The sequence below is a fragment of the Microcebus murinus genome, chromosome 2, assembly GCF_040939455.1.
Source record: "Microcebus murinus isolate Inina chromosome 2, M.murinus_Inina_mat1.0, whole genome shotgun sequence".
Lineage (NCBI taxonomy): Eukaryota > Metazoa > Chordata > Mammalia > Primates > Cheirogaleidae > Microcebus > Microcebus murinus.
The window spans coordinates 35,245,090-35,261,872 of NC_134105.1; the positions used below are offsets into that span (position 1 = coordinate 35,245,090).

Here is a 16,783-nt window from a genome sequence, read left to right on the forward strand (position 1 = left end):
GACAGGGCGGCAAGAATTGGACTCTGAGAGATCCCATATGAATGAAAAAATTTAAACAACACAGGCTGGGAGAGAAGTTGAGGAAGGGCCGTGTATGTGTGTTTGAGTGTGTGTGCGCACGCTCCTGCCATCCTGGCTGGGTGTGTGTGGATGAAGGAATAAGCGGTGGGAGATGCTGAGTCAGCAAGGCCATGTGAGGGACCCCCAGGGAAGGCTGCCTGGTCTCTCCTACGTTGTTGTTGTTGTTGTTGTTTTTTTTTTTTTTTGAGTTTAAATGCATTTCATTTTGAGACAACCTACATGACAATGTTTTTTCCTTAAAAACAATGCCTCCAAATAAATCATGGTGAAAATAAATGAAGAGCTCAAGATGACATCAGTCCCGTTTGTCTTGAGTTCTGGTGCTGTGTGGGTGACAAGCAGCAGCCAGTTATGATGACAGGTGATAGATCCAAAGTAATTGCCAAATTTGTTAACATTTTTCCATTTCTAAACCATCCTTAAAGAAAATCATATATGGGGTCACACCGTCCTCACGGTAGTCCGGTAGAGCAACCATGCCATCTGGATTCATGTTTTCACCAATAAAGAACTGGTAGTTTTTGAAACTAGCAAGGATGTGTTTGATTTGTTCTGCAGCCCCTGTCATAAAAGGTTTTACTCTTTCTGACCTCTGTTCTTCAAGTTTGCCTTTGATTGACTTCATGTAGTCTTTGATGTACTTAGTTGTCGGCTTCTTTTGTGAAGCTGGTTTCTTGCAAATGATAGTTCATGACGATATCAACACCAGTGATTACTGCGCTTGGCACCTTCGCCCTCAGGGCCTTCAGCGGAAGCATTTCCACCAATGAGCGAGTCATCAATGTTACTCTCTGTCGTACTGACCATCTCAACAAGAACTAACTGTTGATCCGTACAAAAACGGGGTCATTTACAAGCAAGCAAAAGTTTTTTTTCCAGTTGTGGGGTCCCGGGTGGCACAGCAATGCTCTCTTTTCTGAGGGCACATCCCTGGCAGCCTGAGTCAGCCGCTCCAGCTCCACGGATGCCAGCCCCTCCTCACCCGAGAAGGCTGGTGCTGGGGCGAGCGTAAGCACTGACAGGCACGGCCTTGTGCTGCCCTCTGCTGGTGTCACGGACAAGTGCGCTTCTTAGATGGGGACAATTTCTGCTCACACACAGTGACTCTCATAACCCTGTGTTGGGTAGTGGGGACACACAGACAAAATCATGTTCCTGCTTTTTGAAAGCTCCTGATGTGTGTATGTGGTGGGGGATGAGAGAGAGTGAAAGAGAGAGAGAGAGAGAGAGAGAGAGAGAGAGAGAGAGAGAGATGAATAAAAGTGTGATCAACACCATAATACAAGATACAGAAATGATAGGGATGGTACCAGGGAAAGTTTTCAAAAGGTGATGATCTTTCATTCATTCATTCATCCACCAAATATTTATTGAGCATGTAATGTATTTCAAGCCCTAATATTCATGCTGGAACTACAACAGGGAACCGAATACATAAAAATTCCTGCCTGTGTGAAGCTTACATTCTAATGAAGAGAAAAAATTAATAGATTAAGATAGGTAAATATATAGTGTTGGATGAGTACTAAGGAGAAAAATGAAACAGGAAAGGAGAACAGGGAATATCGTTGGGATAATTGCACCTCTTGTGGTAACATTTGAATAAAGACCCAAGGGAGAGGGGCTTCAGCTTCTAAGCATGATTAACTGGTACTGAACTTTCTGTCCTGTATAAATAACTGGAAAACTCGACAAATATATGAAACAACTATACAGACCCTGGACAATAGTTAGCACAGTACTATGATCCCAAGACAAGGAAAGCAAGCAAAGTGATCCCTAGCTTTCTGTCTGAAGGCACTTTCTGACAGAGCAGGGAGGAGAAACCCAAGTAGATGGTAGGGATCTTTTTGTGTTGAAGACAGAGATGTTGGCATTTGGAAAGGTTGAAGCACTAGAATTTGCAGGGAAGAGTACCAGAGTGGAAGGAGCTACTCAGAAAAAGAGCTCCAGAAAAATCTGTGTAAGTGTCTCCCTTGAGTCTTTGTCTAAATACTAAGTTGTACATGCATAGGGTGCAACTCCATGTGTGTGGCCAGGTAACAACTACTGAACAATTTCTAGATTAAGGAAGGGCTGAGAAACATTCAAGTTTCAGGTGGCCAGAATGGAGAGAACTTGTCGAACACCTGCAGCATTCAACATAGACCTCAAAAGGGTCATTGTAATAGGGTTAAACTAGCTTTAGACTAAAGTCTACCCTAGAGGCCCCTTAACAAAGCTTAAAAACAAGCCTCAAAAGGAAAAAGCTGATGCACAAGTAATTTTACTACTTACCAAAATAAAACAAACTTCACACTCTCGAAAGGAAGGAAACAAGAATTCAGACCCTCAATAATGGAACATTCACAATGTCCACCATCCAATAAAATAATTAGACCATGGAAAGGAGCAGGAAAATATGACCTCTAACCAGGAGAAAAATCATTCTATAGAAATAGACCCAGAAATATAGAGATGATAGAAGTAGCAGACAGAATTTGCAGCACCTATTCTAAATATATATTAAAATATTTCAATGAAAACATGAACATCATGAAGAAAGAAGTGGAAGTTACGAAATGGAACTTTAAGAGTTTAAAAGTACAATATCTGAATTTAAAAATGCACTGTTGGCCGGGCGCATGGCTCACGCCTGTAATGGGAGGCCAAGGCGGGCGGATTGCTCAAGGTCAGGAGTTTGAAACCAGCCTGAGCAAGAGACTCCGTCTCTACTATAAATAGAAAGAAATTAATTGGCCAACTAATATATATAGAAAAAATTAGTCAGGCATGGTGGTGCATGCCTGTAGTCCCAGCTACTCAGGAGGCTGAGGCAGGAGGATTGCTTGAGTCCAGAAGATTGAGGTTGCTGTGAGCTAGGCTGACGCCACAGCACTCACTCTAGCCTGGGCAACAAAGTGAGACTCTGTATCAAAAAAAAAGCACTGTATAGGCTAGGCATGGTGGCTCATGCCTGTAATCCTAGCACTCTGGGAGGCCAAGCTGGGCAGATCATTTGAGCTCAGGAGTTTGAGACCAGCCTGAGCAAGGGCAAGACACTGTCTCTACTAAAAAGATAAAAAGAAATTAGCTGGACAACTAATATATAAATATATATATATATGCATATTAGATACTAAAGAAGAACATTTCAGTGAACTTGAAGATATAGTAATAGAAAATATACAAACTATAGCACAGAAAGAAAAAAACTAAAAAAAAAGACTTTAAAAGAAAGAATGGCACCATAGTACCTATGGGACACTGTCAAATGGTCTAATGTATGTGTAATTGGGGTCTCAGAAAAAGTAGGGGCAGAAAAATAGTTGAAGACATAATAGACAAAAATTGTCCAAACTCGAAGACTAAGCAATAAACCTAAGAAGTTCAACCAATCCTAAACAGGATAAACACACAGAAAATGATACCAAGGCACATCATAACCCATTTACCAAATAAACAGTGATAAAGAGAAAATATTGAAGATAAAAAAGAAGACATGTATTATATACAAGGGAATAAAGATAAGAATTATCATTAATTAATTATTAGACTAAAAGACAATGGCATAGTATTTTTTTATTTAAATAATTTTTAATAATTACATTTTTTTAACATTTGAAGATACTGGTACTTGATATAATGGCATATCTTTAAGGAGCTGAAAGAAAAAAAAAAAGTCAAACTGAAATTCTACATCCAGTGTAAATATTCTTCAAAATGAAGACAAAATAGAGACATTTTCAGATAAACAAAAACCGGGAGAATTTATGCCAACAATTCTGCATTATAAAAAATGTTCAAGGAAATTCTTCAGGGTGTAGTAAAATAATACCAGCTAGAAATTTGGATCTATATCAAAGAATGAAGAACACTGGGAATATTAAATGCAGTGCCATTTTTCTTAGTTAAAAATTTGTTTAAATTGACTATTTAAGGCAAAAATAACAACAATGTAATATGGTGTTTACAACATGTAGAATAAAATGTATGGCAGCAAAGACTATGATGGAGAATATCGAAGCATATTGTTATGTTTCCTTCAATATGTATGAAGTAGAATAATATTGATGGAAGGCAGGTTGTGGTAAGTTATAGATGTATATTGAAAACCCTAGAGAAACCACTAAAAATAAAAGATTCATGGCTAATAAACTAATGGTGGAAGTAAAATGAAATAGTAAAAAATACTCAATCCAAAAGAAGTCAGGGAAAGGGAACAAAGAACAAACCAAAATCTGAGAATAGTGACTAAAACTACTTAAAAGAAAATTTATAGCTTTAACTGCTTATGTTAGAAAAGAAGAAAGGTTAAAAATCAATTATCTAAATTTCTACCTTAACACACTATAAAAATAGAACAAATTAAACTTAAATAGAAGGAAGGAAATAATATGAGTGGAAATTAACTAAATAGAAAACAATAGAAAAAAATTAAACCAAAGGCTGGTTCTCTGAAAATTTTAATAAAATGGATATACCTCTAGCTAGAGTAATCATGAGAAAAGAGAGAAGGCACAAATTATCAATATGATTAATAAAAGAGGGAACATCACTATATACCCTTCAGACATGAATAAGATAAGAAGGTAATATTTTTTTTTTTTTTGAGACAGAGTCTCGCTTTGTTGTCCAGGCTAGCGTGAGTGCCATGGTGTCAGCCTAGCCCACAGCAACCTCAAACTCCTGGGCTTGAGTGATCCTTCTGCCTCAGCCTCCCGAGTAGCTGGGACTACAGGCATGCGCCACCATGCCCGGCTAATTTTTTTTATATATATATCAGTTGGCCAATTAATTTTTTTCTATTTATAGTAGAGACGGGGTCTCGCTCTTGCTCAGGCTGGTTTTGAACTCCTGACCTTGAGCAATCAGCCCGCCTCGGCCTCCCAAGAGCTAGGATTACAGGCGTGAGCCACAGCGCCCGGCCTAAGAAGGTAATATTTTGAAAAAACTTTATGGTAATACGTTTGACAACTTAAATGAAGTGGACAAATTTCTTGAAAAGTACAAACTGCCAAAGCTTAGTCAAGAAAAAATAGATGACCTTAATATCCTCAGATCTATTAAATACATTAAATCTGTAATTAAAGTCTCTCCCTTCACCCTGCAAAAATAATAACGGAAAAGAAAATCCAGGCCTATATAGCTTCCCTGGTGAATTCTGTTAAACACACAAGGAATAAACAATGCTAATCTAATACAAACATATTCAAAGAATATGAGGGGAGAGAAAATTTCCAACTTATTTGTTGAGGCCAATATTATCCTAATATTAAAATCAGACAAAGACATTATAAGGAAAGAAACTATACATCATGTTCTCTTATGAAAAACCATGCAAAAATCTTTAGCAAATTTTTGCAAATTGAAATCATCAACATATAAAAAGATATGTACTTCATATTATAGAATAAATGGGGAAAACAATATGATATATGCAAAAAAGACATTTGACAGCATTCACTATCTATTCATAAAAACTCTAAGCAAATTAAGAGTAAAAGGGAACTTCCTCAATGTGATTAAAGGTATCTATGAAGAGCCTACAGCTAAATATCATACTTGATGCTGAAATATAGCATGTATTTTCTCTTAGATTGGGAACAAGGCAAATATGTCTGCTCTCACCATTTCTATTCAACATTGTACTGAGGTCCTAATCAGCGCCTTAAGACAAAAACACCCAAAAAACAAAAACAAAAAACACATAGCTAGATATGTGTTTACACATAGCTAGATATAGAAGTAAAATTGTATTTACAAACAATATGATCATACAAATGAAAAGTCCTGGGGAGTCTAAAAAAAAAAACAACGATGAGAACTAACATATTAATTTAGCAAACTCACAAGAGGTCAATATGCAAAAATCAATTGTATTTTTACCTGCTAGGAATGAACACTGGAAAATGAAATTTAAAAAATAATACCATTTAAAATAACATAAAACATGAAATATTTGTGAATGTTTCACAAATTATGTGTAAAATCTGTGCAACAAATCTATGAAATATTACTGAGAGGTCAAAATAAGACCTAAATAAATGAAGATCTGTACCATGCTCATAGACTAGAAGACAATATTGTTAAGATGTCAATTATTCCCAAATTGATCTATAGTTTCAATGCAGTCTTAAGCAAAATGCCAGCAAATTGTTTTCTTTTTTTCAGAAATCGACGAGATGATCCTAAAATACATATGGAAATGCAAAGAATCTAGAATAGTCCAAAAGTTTTTAAAGAAGTTGGAAGATTTTCACTGTTTGGTTCCAAGACTTAAAGAATGTGACAGTAACCAAGATGGAGGTAAGTGAGGGACCAAACCATGTGGAAATTAGGGGAGAAAGTAATTCAAGCAGGAAGAAGAAAAAATGCAAAGGCCCCAAGGAGAGAGTACATTTGGCATATTTGCGGAACAATGAGGATACAGTATGGCTGTGGCAGAATGATGGATGCAGAGCATAGCAGAGATGAGGTCAGACAGGTAACAGAAGGCCAGATCACTTAGGTCCAGGGAGATTATTGTAAAGATTATGGATTTTACTCTAGGTGAGTTAGGAAGCCATTAGAGAGTTTTGATAGAGGGAATTACATGATCCCTCTTAATGTTTTAACAGGACCAGTCTGGTTGCCATGTTCAGAATAGAATAAAAGGGTGCGAGAGCAGAAGCAGGGAAATCAATTTTGAGGCAATTTTGCTGCAATAATGCGGAGATGATGTTGATCTGGATCAAGCTGAAGGTGGTGAAAACTGGTCGATTTATGGACACATTTTGAAGGTATAGCTGACAAAATTTGCTGATGAATTGGGTATGAGATATGAAAGAAATAAGTTAATGCCTGAGCAACTGGAAGACAGAGTTGCTTATTATTGAGATGGGGAAGATGAGGGAGGATACATTTTGGGAGGGGTAGACCAAGTGTTTTGCTGCATATTTGTTAAGTTTGAGGTGTCTGTTAGATATCTAAGAGGATCTGTCAAGTAGTTAGAAAAGTGAATCTGAAGTTCAGAGCAGAGATCTAGGTTAGAGATATATCTAAAGCCATAGACTAGATTAGATCAGTAATGGGATGAGTGGAAATAGAAGGACAGGGTTTCAAGAACTGAGCCCTGGTGATCCTCCAATCCCCAGCTTGGAGGAATGGGGAAAATAATTAGAGAAGTAGGAGGGAAAGCTTTGCTATGAGCAAAGGTGTGTAGGAACAGAGGCTACCGATAATCTTAGAAATAAGGGCAGAGGAGGTCATCAAGGGCCTTGAATGCAAGGCTAGGGGTATCATTGAAGGGCTTCTAAAACTATGACTCTGAAGGCAGAGTCATAGTCAGATTCATGATTTAGAAAGATTGCTCTGGCAGCACTGAGGAGATGAAACGGAGCTTAGGGTGAGGTAAGCTTGCAGGCAGGAAGACCAGGGAAGAGGCAAGAGGAACCAGGAGGCCATTATATCAGGCTAGATCAGGGCCGAGATGGTCTACTGATCTGGAAATTTTCTGCTCCTGGGATCCTCCAACCTGGAGTGTCAAAGTCTCCAGGAATTTGTTTGATTCTACCCTGGCCTTCATGGCTTGGCCTGAACCCAGAGAAAGTTCTTGGCCTCTGTCCATGGTGCTGATGCATAATTCTCCGCATCCACCTCTTGCAGGCACACCAGCATTCCATCTCAGATCTCCAACGGGCACAGAATCAACGACACCAGCATCACCCCACAAATGGCCAGAGGTACAGAGGCTTTGGGTTCAGATAAAAGATGGTTTTGGGATGTGTGCCTGGCTCGACATCTGTTTAGATTCCCCCAGGTCATAGCTGTTTTGGTGGAATCTGGCTGGCCAGACAGATGGAGAAAAGCTTCATATCTAGAGAACAGTAGGACTCTGACCCAGTTACTTCCCTAAGCTCCTCCACTCCTGTGGTCGAGGCTGTTGGAGGTGGCTCAGGACTTGGCTAATTTTGTTTCTCATAGTGGCCTAGTTCCCACTCTGCTCAGCAGGTTTCCTGAGCAACCTGTAGGCCTGAACTTTCTGGAATTTTGTCTTTGCATGTTAGCTTTTCCTGAAAAGTACCTTTATGACTCCTTCATCTGGCTATGTCCCAGGTACTATTCAATGCTCAACTTAGGTATACAGACATACCTCAGAGATATTGCAGGCTCCATTCTATTCGTTCAAGTTTTATCATGAGATTGCAGCAATTCAGTAACATCTTCAGGCTCCACTTCTAATTCTAGTTCTTTTGCTATTTCTACCACATTTGCAGTTACTTCCTCCACTGAAGTCTTGAACTCCTCAAAGTCATCCATGAGAGTTGGAATCAACTTCTTCCAAACTCCTGTTAATGTCGATATTTTGACTTCTTCCCATGAATCATGATTGTTCTAAATGGCACCTAGAATGGTGAATCCTTTCCGAAAGTTTTCAATTTACTTTGCCCAGATCCATCACAGTAATCACTATGGCAGCTATAGCCTTATAAAATGTATTTCTTAAATAATAATGAGATTTGAAAGTCAAAATTACTCCTTGATCCATGGGCTGCTCAATGGATGTTGTATTAGCAGGCATGAAAACAACATTGATCTCCTTGCACATATTCATCAGAGCTCTTGGGTGACCAGGCACATTGTGAATGAGCAGTAATATTTTGAAAGGAATATTTTTTTCTGGCAGTAGGTCTCAACAGTGGGTTTATAATATTCACTAAACATTCCGTAAACAGATGTGCTGTCATCCAGGCTTTGCTGTTCCACTTACAGAGCACAGGCAGAGTAGATTTAGCTTAATTCTTAAGGACACTGAGATTTTTGGAATAGTAAGTGAGCATTGGCTTCAACTTCAAGTTACTGGCTGCTGTGGCCTCTAACAAGAGAGTCAGCCGGTCCTTCGAACTTTGAATCCAGGCATTGGCTTTTCCTCTCTAGCTATGAAAGTTCTAGATGGCATCTTCTTCCATTAGAAGGGTGTTTCGTCTACATTTGAAAATTTGTTGCTTGGTGTAGCTACCTTTATCATTTATCTTAGCTAGATCTTCTGGATAACTTGCTGTGACTTCTACATACATCAGCACTTGCTGCTTCACCTTGCACTTTTATGTTATGGAGATGCCTTCTTTCCTTAAACCTCATGAACTAACCTCTGCTAGCTTCAAACTTTTCTTCCGTAGCTTTCTCAGCTCTCTCAGTCTTCATAGAGTTGAAAAGGGTTAAGGCCTTACTCTGAGTCCAGGTGCGGTGGCTCCCACCTGTAATCCTGGAACTCTGGGAGGCTGAGTTGGGAGGATCCCTTGAGCTCAGGAGTATGAGACCAGCCTGAGCAAGAGCGAGACCTCGTTTCTATTAGAAAAAAAGGCCTCGCTCTGGATTAGGCTTTCTTTTCTTTCTTTCTTCTTTTTTTTTTTGAGACAGAGTCTCACTTTGTTGCCCAGGCTAGAGTGAGTGCCATGGCATCAACCTAGCTCACAGCAACCTCAATCTCTTGGGCTCAAGCAATCCTGCTGCCTCAGCCTCCTGAGTAGCTGGGACTATAGGCATGTGCCACTATGCCCGGCTAATTTTTTGTATATATATTTTTAGTTGGTCGATTAATTTCTTTCTGTTTTTGGTAGAGACGGGGTCTCACTCAGGCTGGTTTCGAACTCCTGACCTCGAGCGATCCGCCCACCTCAGCCTCCCAGAGTTGCTAGGATTACAGGCGTGAGCCACCACGCCCGGCCTAGATTAGGCTTTCAATTAAGGAAATGTGGCTGGTTTCATATATTTAGACCACTGAAAACTTTCTCCATATCACTAATAAGGCTGTTTCACTTTCTTACCTTTCATGTGTTCATTGGAGTAGTACTTTATACACATATATATTTAATTTTATTTCTACTGGAGTAGAGTTTTTCATTTGCATTCACAACTTGGTTAACCATTGGTGGAAGAGGCCTACCTTTCAGCCTGTCTTGGCTTTCAACATGTTTTCCTAGCTAAACTTCATCTTTCTAGCTTTTGATTTAAAGTGAGAGATGTGTGACTCTTCCTTTCCCTTGAACATTTAGAGGTCATTTTAGGGTTATTAATTGGCCCGATTTCAATATTTTTGTGTTCCACGGAATAGGAGGCCCCAGGAGAGGAAAAAGGACAGGAGAACGCCTGGTAAGTGGAGCAGTTAGAACACATGCTACATTTATCAATTAAGTTTGTCATCTTATATGGGCGTGGTTCATGGTGCCCCAAAACAATTATAATAGTAACATCAAAGATCCGTGATCACAGATCACCATAATAGACACAATAAGAATAATAATAATGAAAAAGTTTGAAATATTCAGAGAATTACCAAGATGTGACACAGAGACACAAAGTGAGCACGTGCTGTTGGAAAAATGGCACCAATAGACTTGCTCCATGAAGGGTTGCCACAAACCTTCAATTTGTAAAATGAACACAATATCTGCAAAGTGCAAATAAGAGAAGCGCAATAAAACGAGGTATGTCTGTATCTGGTTCCAGAAAGCCTTCCCTGATCCCTCCAAGATTGCTTAGGTGTCACTTCTTTCTCTCCTCTTCTTCTTTCTTTCTTTTTTTTTTTTTTTAATTTTTTAAGGAATAACTTCAAGATGGAATCCTCTTCTTCTTAATTGACACTATGCAGAAAATTGGCTTGTCTATAATCTTGGCTCCTGACATTGTCATCATTGTCATCCTTGTATAGACCTCTTTCCCTTCCTCCCTTTTTCCTTCCTTCTGTTTTTTTTCTTTTTCCTTTCTTCCTCCTTACTTACTGTCTTGCTTTCTTTCTTTCTCTCTCTCTCTGCACACACACGCACACACACACACACACACACACACACACACACATAAAGAAACTCACAACCGAACCCAATCCAATACGTCACATCAACAATCATTTGCATTTAAGTGTCCCGTCCCGTTCCCCATCCCCAAGTAAACACCATCCTGAAATTTGTGTTTGTAATTTTTTTGGTTTTTAAAAATATATACATATCTAACTTATTTTTGGTTTTAGTTTTTATTGAAATTTATAAAAAGGGTATCATGTCATATGCAATCTTCTGAGGCTTGTTTTTTTTTTTTTTAATATAATGTTACCAAGATTCATTCAAGTTGTTATATGGACTGTAGTTCATTCAATTTTGCTGGTATATATAAAACATTCTTTTGTGCAAATATATTACAATTTATTTATCCATTTTCCTGTCAATGAGCATTGGAGTTGCCATTATTTTGCTATTACAAATAGTACTGCTAAAAATATTATGGTACATGTCTCCTGGTGCATGTCCTATTGTACATTCTCTTTCTCTCTCACACACACACTCACACATACACATGCACGTATCTTGAAGTGGAATTTCTGGGTTGTAAAATATGTGAAAATTCAACTTTACAAGATAACACTAAATTGTTTTTCTAAACAGTTATGTCAATTTACATTCCCTCCAACAATGTATAGTAGAATGGTTGGCCCACATTCTAACACTTGCTATTGCCAGATTTCTTAATCTTTGTAAATTAAATGGGGGTATTTGGACTTTCATTATAGTCTTTATTTTTATTTTCCTCATTACTTATAGGGTTGAGCCAATGTTTATTGAAGATATGGTTTCCTTTCCTATGAAATGTCTAATCCTGACTTTCATTCATTTTTCCTATTGTTTTTTCCTTCTCTGAATGATTTGAGGCATTTTATAGATTCTTGATATAAATCCTTTGCTGATTATCTGTTGAAATTATTTTCTCCCAATTTGTAAATTATCTCTCTTCTTTCTTTAAAATATCTTTCATTAACAGAAGCAATTGTTTTAATATAATTCCAGTTATTAATCTTTTCTTATATGATTAGCTGTATTTTGGGTTAATTGTTTAAGAAATTATTCCCTAGGCCAAAGTAATAAAGATATTTATCTATATTTTATACTAAATGCTTTAAGATTTTTATTTTTTCTTTCAGCCCTTAGTCTATCTTGAATGGATTTTTTTTGCATATGGGGAAAAATAGGAACCCAATTTTATTTTTTCTGTGTCTATCATATTATGTGGTAGGTCTGTTTTGGGGGTGCCTATTTTAATCCATATTGGCCAGCTTGTACCAACACACTGTCTTTTTGGGGGGGGAGCACAGGATCTCACTCTGTCACCTGAGCCAGAGTGCAGTGGCATCACCATAGCTTACTGTAACCTCAAACTCATAGGCTCAAGTGACCCTCCTGCCTCAGCCTCCTACAGCCCAGCTATGATGCTAAAATGTTCAGCTAATTTTTCTATTTTTTATAGAGACAGAGTCTCTTGCTCAGGGTACACTGTCTTAATTATCAGGATTTCATAATAATATTCTGATAGATGATAAGAGATGTTCTTCCTTCCTATTTTTCTTCTTCAGAAATAATTTGTCTATGGATTTTTCATTTTGTTTCATTTTATGTGAACAATCATATCACCTGTACATAATGACAGCTTTATTTCTCCCTTTCCAATCATTTATGCCTGAATGTCTTTTTTACTTATTAGAGCTGAAGTTTTCCTTTCATGCTCTCTAAGCTCCTGTGCTTCCCTCAACCACAGGACTGATAGTACGTATTATTAATCTCTGATTTTTTGTCTGTCTCCTTTACTAGCCTCAGAATTCCTTGAGGACATAGATTGATTTGCCTCTGAATTTGTGGTACTCAATAAATCGTGGCCCAGAGTGAATGTTTGGGAGTAATAATAATAATTTATTGAGCACTGTGCTATGCATTTTATATAAATAATTACATTTAAGCCTTCTAACAACACTATAAGATGGGTACAATTATTATCTCCTTTTTCAAATGAGCAAACTGAGACTCAGAGAAGTTAAGCAACTCACCAAAAGACATGCAACTAGAAAGAAGATGCGCTTGGATTTGAGCTCAAATTTGATACCTAACACTTTTCTCTTAATCACCATTTTTTAATGCTTCCCTAGTGAATTAATGAGTGAATTGGTAGGAGGAAGCATCAGGGTGCCTCCTTCAGTCTGCGGGTGGTTTAAGAAGATCTCTTGGAGTCCCTCTTTCTCTGGAGAGGTTTGAGCACAAGGCTACTGGTTCTGGTTACCTCTGGAAGCCCTAGTGGTCCCCCCTGCAACATAGTGAGGCCCATTGTATATTCTGCACCCTTCCCCAGCAGTCTTTGGGAGCAGTAATATGCTGGGGGTTCATAGTCTGGCAGGGCCATCACAGTGGCTGGTATCCTGGGACAGCCTTATCAATTCAGGCAATGTGAAAGGTGGCCTAAGACTTTTCTTTGGGTCTGAGGAATGACCAGAAAGTTCTGATTCCTCAGGGATTGTGGGTTCATCTTTTACTCCAGCGACCTCCCTGGACTTCGCAACAGATGGCCTGTGAGCCTTCGGCTTGGAAATTCCCAGGGAGCAGTCCCTCAAGGGCCAATCCTTGGCTTCTAGTCTTGGCTCCTAGGAGGTTAGAGCTGCCTCCTTAACCTCAAGCTGTGCAACTTTTGCAGGGACAGGAATAGCCAGACCTCAGGTTCAGGGGCTCACATTAATGAGCCTGGTCTAGAGCTTAAGGGTGGTCAAGGGTGGGAGAAAATGTTCTACTATCTATAGCAATATCTGTGCCCTCTAATGCTATGGAATAACAGCTATATCTTGTTCAGAAATCCTAAAATATTATTGGTGGAGATAATTCCATCTCAGACCTAAGATACATACTTTCTGTAACTACAAATGAGCATTATGCTTAGCATTGAGCTCCCTTGGAAGCCAAGGCACAAAGGGAACCACAATAGATTTCGTTTTATGAAATCCAGAGTCCCTTAAGATGTTAATGTGTGCCTAGAATAAGCAGTTCTTTAGTCAAACAAACCTGAGGAATACTACATATACTACATCCCATATCCTGTTTGAAGATTCCTAATGGTATTAAATAATGAAGGCTCTGACATATCTTGCAGCAAAATTAAATTTTTTTACTCAGTTTCCCAGGTTTACTTGATCATGGAGCCCCTTTCTCATGGAAAATTTATTAACATCTTGGAAGAAGCCAACATTTTGAGTAGTTTATTTTGGAAAATGCTTATTTACATAGTTTTCCTCATCACACACACAAATTTCTTTTCCTGATTCTAAATTCTAAGGAAGGGGTCTCTGTTTTCCTGCCAGTTTGTCCCTGTCTGCTGGCCTGAACCTCTTTCCATCCCTATGATTCTTTGTCAAAACCCATGTCTTCAGGAATTTAAGTTTGGGGGACCAGGGTAAATTTACCTGGTAGAAACCTACCTATGGCGATCTAACAAGTTTAGTGAGGTGAAGTCGAAACAAAGCTTTGGAGATGAGGGTAATTGTGAAGTGCATCAGGAGCTGGTCCAGGGAATCTGGTGAGAGGGTATTGTAAACTATAGCAGTGTCTCTAGAGCCTTCTCTGAGTACGAAGTGGTCTGTACTGCTTGGAGACACAGCTGTGATTTTAGCCAGTTCACTCTGACGACCCCCTTCCACATCTCCCTGTTCACTGGTTCGGGGGAGATGGGCTTGTGGGGGAGAAAGAAGGATTATGCCAAGAGATGCAATGGTTGGAGGCCTGCAGGTCATTCTGGACTTGGCTTCGGCCTCTGTTCTTTTAGGGCCAAGAAACTGGGGCCTTGAAACAGGCTGGTCTTTCCCTGAGTCCCCTGGGCACACAGAGTCCCCATCCACTGCATCAATAACTGCCTGAAGCGTGACTATCTCCCCCACCAGACGGGGGCTTCTGAGGGGCAGGGCCGGCTTCTTAAGTCTTCCTGGGGTCCCCAGCACCCAGTATGGTGGCGAAAGGGCATCAGAAAGTGCTTGACCACTAACATTTGCAGGTAGCTCAGGTTTCCTAAAAAGTTCCACAGACATAATCTCATTTGGGATTCACAGCAACTCTGTGAAAGATGTTGGGAATCATCATCCCACTTCATAGCCAAGGAAACTGAGGCTCAGACAGGTGAAGTGATGCATCTCACTTCACACTGTTGCTGGTCTACATGCTACACCATGTCTGCCACCTCTGGAGGGATCCACGCCCAGGCTGATGTCTTCCCACCGGGGGATGCTCAGGGTAGGGGGATTCCTAATCTGGGTAGGGGCAGGGAGCTGTGTCTGGTCTTAGCATCCTGCGGTTCTCTCTCCAGCGCGTCTGCCCCATTTGGCCGGCAGAGGGAAGCACTGAAACGCAGAGCCTGCCTAAGCTTAGGACTGGTTTAGCTTCACCCTCAATATACGTGATCAGAGCCTCGGTGAAATTCTAGGCAAATAATAAGGACTATCATTTACTGAACATGCACCACGTGCCTGAATTATGAATTGCATATATATTTGTAATCCTTAAAACAGCTTTGCATGGCAGGGATGGCCGTCTCCCTTTTCCAGATGGGGAAATTGGCTCAGAGATTAAATCACTTGCCGGAAGCCATGGAATTGGTAAATGATTTGGCTGGGATTTGAACCAAGTCTACTGGTTCCAAAGGATTGGTGCCTCTCTCTTAGCAGGCCCAGGACAAATACTGAATAAAGTCAGGGAAGGTCTTCCTCCCTCCCTCCCAGCTGTCCTCCTCCTCCCAGCCCTCCTACTTCTCCAGGTTGCCACCACACAGGGCTGAGAGCACATCCCTAGCCCGATGCCTCCTGCCTCATACCTCCTGAGTCTGTCACTGCCTGATGTCTCCCGTGATACCTTCCTCTCCATTTTTCTTGAACCTGCTTCCAATACTTCTTTTCCCCCCAAAGCTAGGACAGGAACCAGGTGTTTGGGGCAAGATCCTGGGACACTGGACTGGCCTGGGTCCTGACCTCTAGCCTCTGGCCTTACTGGTCATCCTGGTCTTGTTGTGGCCCATCCTGCACCCAGGTGCTCTTAGTGGCCACTGCCCTAATATCAACCTCCCCCATCTCTTGCTGATCCACCACCTCCTCGCTGATCTCCTACCCTCCAGTCTACCTCTCTATAATAATCGTATTAATGGGAATCTGCTTCCCCACATTAATCCCCACATAACGGCCAGAGTGGCCCTCACTGGCAATGCCTCCATTCCCTTGAAACCTTCCAGTACCCCCACCCCCCATGGCCTCAGGGTAAAGCTCCAACTCCTCAGCCCAGCCTGCAAGGCCAGGGATGGCCTGGGCCTGGTCTGCCTCTCCAGGCTCTTCCCTCAACCTGCCCCATCCTCACGCCCGCTGTTCTGGCTTTATCCAACAACTGGCCAACCGTCCTCTGCCTCTGTGGCCTTGCCCACCTACACTACATCCCTGCTAGGGGATGCTCATTTATCTTTCCAGACTCAACTGTAGTGGCCCCTCTTCTGGGGAGTCTTCCATGATTTCCTCTACCACTTCAGCTGGAACAAATTCTTCCTCCACTCCCCTCCCCATGGTGCCAGCACTGAAAAGACTTGACTGCCTCGATCTGTTCTGTGTCTTTCTCTCCTGCTCATCTTTGAGCTCTTAATGTCAGGGTCCATGTCTGAGATACCTCTGTGTTCACAGCCCTTGCACTGGGCCTGGCACACAGTAGTAGCTTAGTGCGTGTCTGCTGAATGCCTGAACTAGACCTTGGATGGCTTACACTGCTCAGGCCCATGGCTTCAGGTTCCTGCTGCTCCAATCTCCTCCTAGGTGGTAGGAAAAATTTGCAAAGATACGTGAAGAAAGGGCTAGCCTCAGTGTCCCTGCTGGTTAGGTTCCTCCTTCTTCCAGAAACCCTTTCATAATTAGGGC

General features: G+C 40.6%; 1 pseudogene; it reads right to left on the reverse strand.

The window, feature by feature from the left end:
- Positions 1-348: 348 nt before the first annotated feature.
- Positions 349-964, reverse strand: LOC105877616 (translationally-controlled tumor protein-like; annotated as a pseudogene).
- Positions 965-16,783: the final 15,819 nt, after the last annotated feature.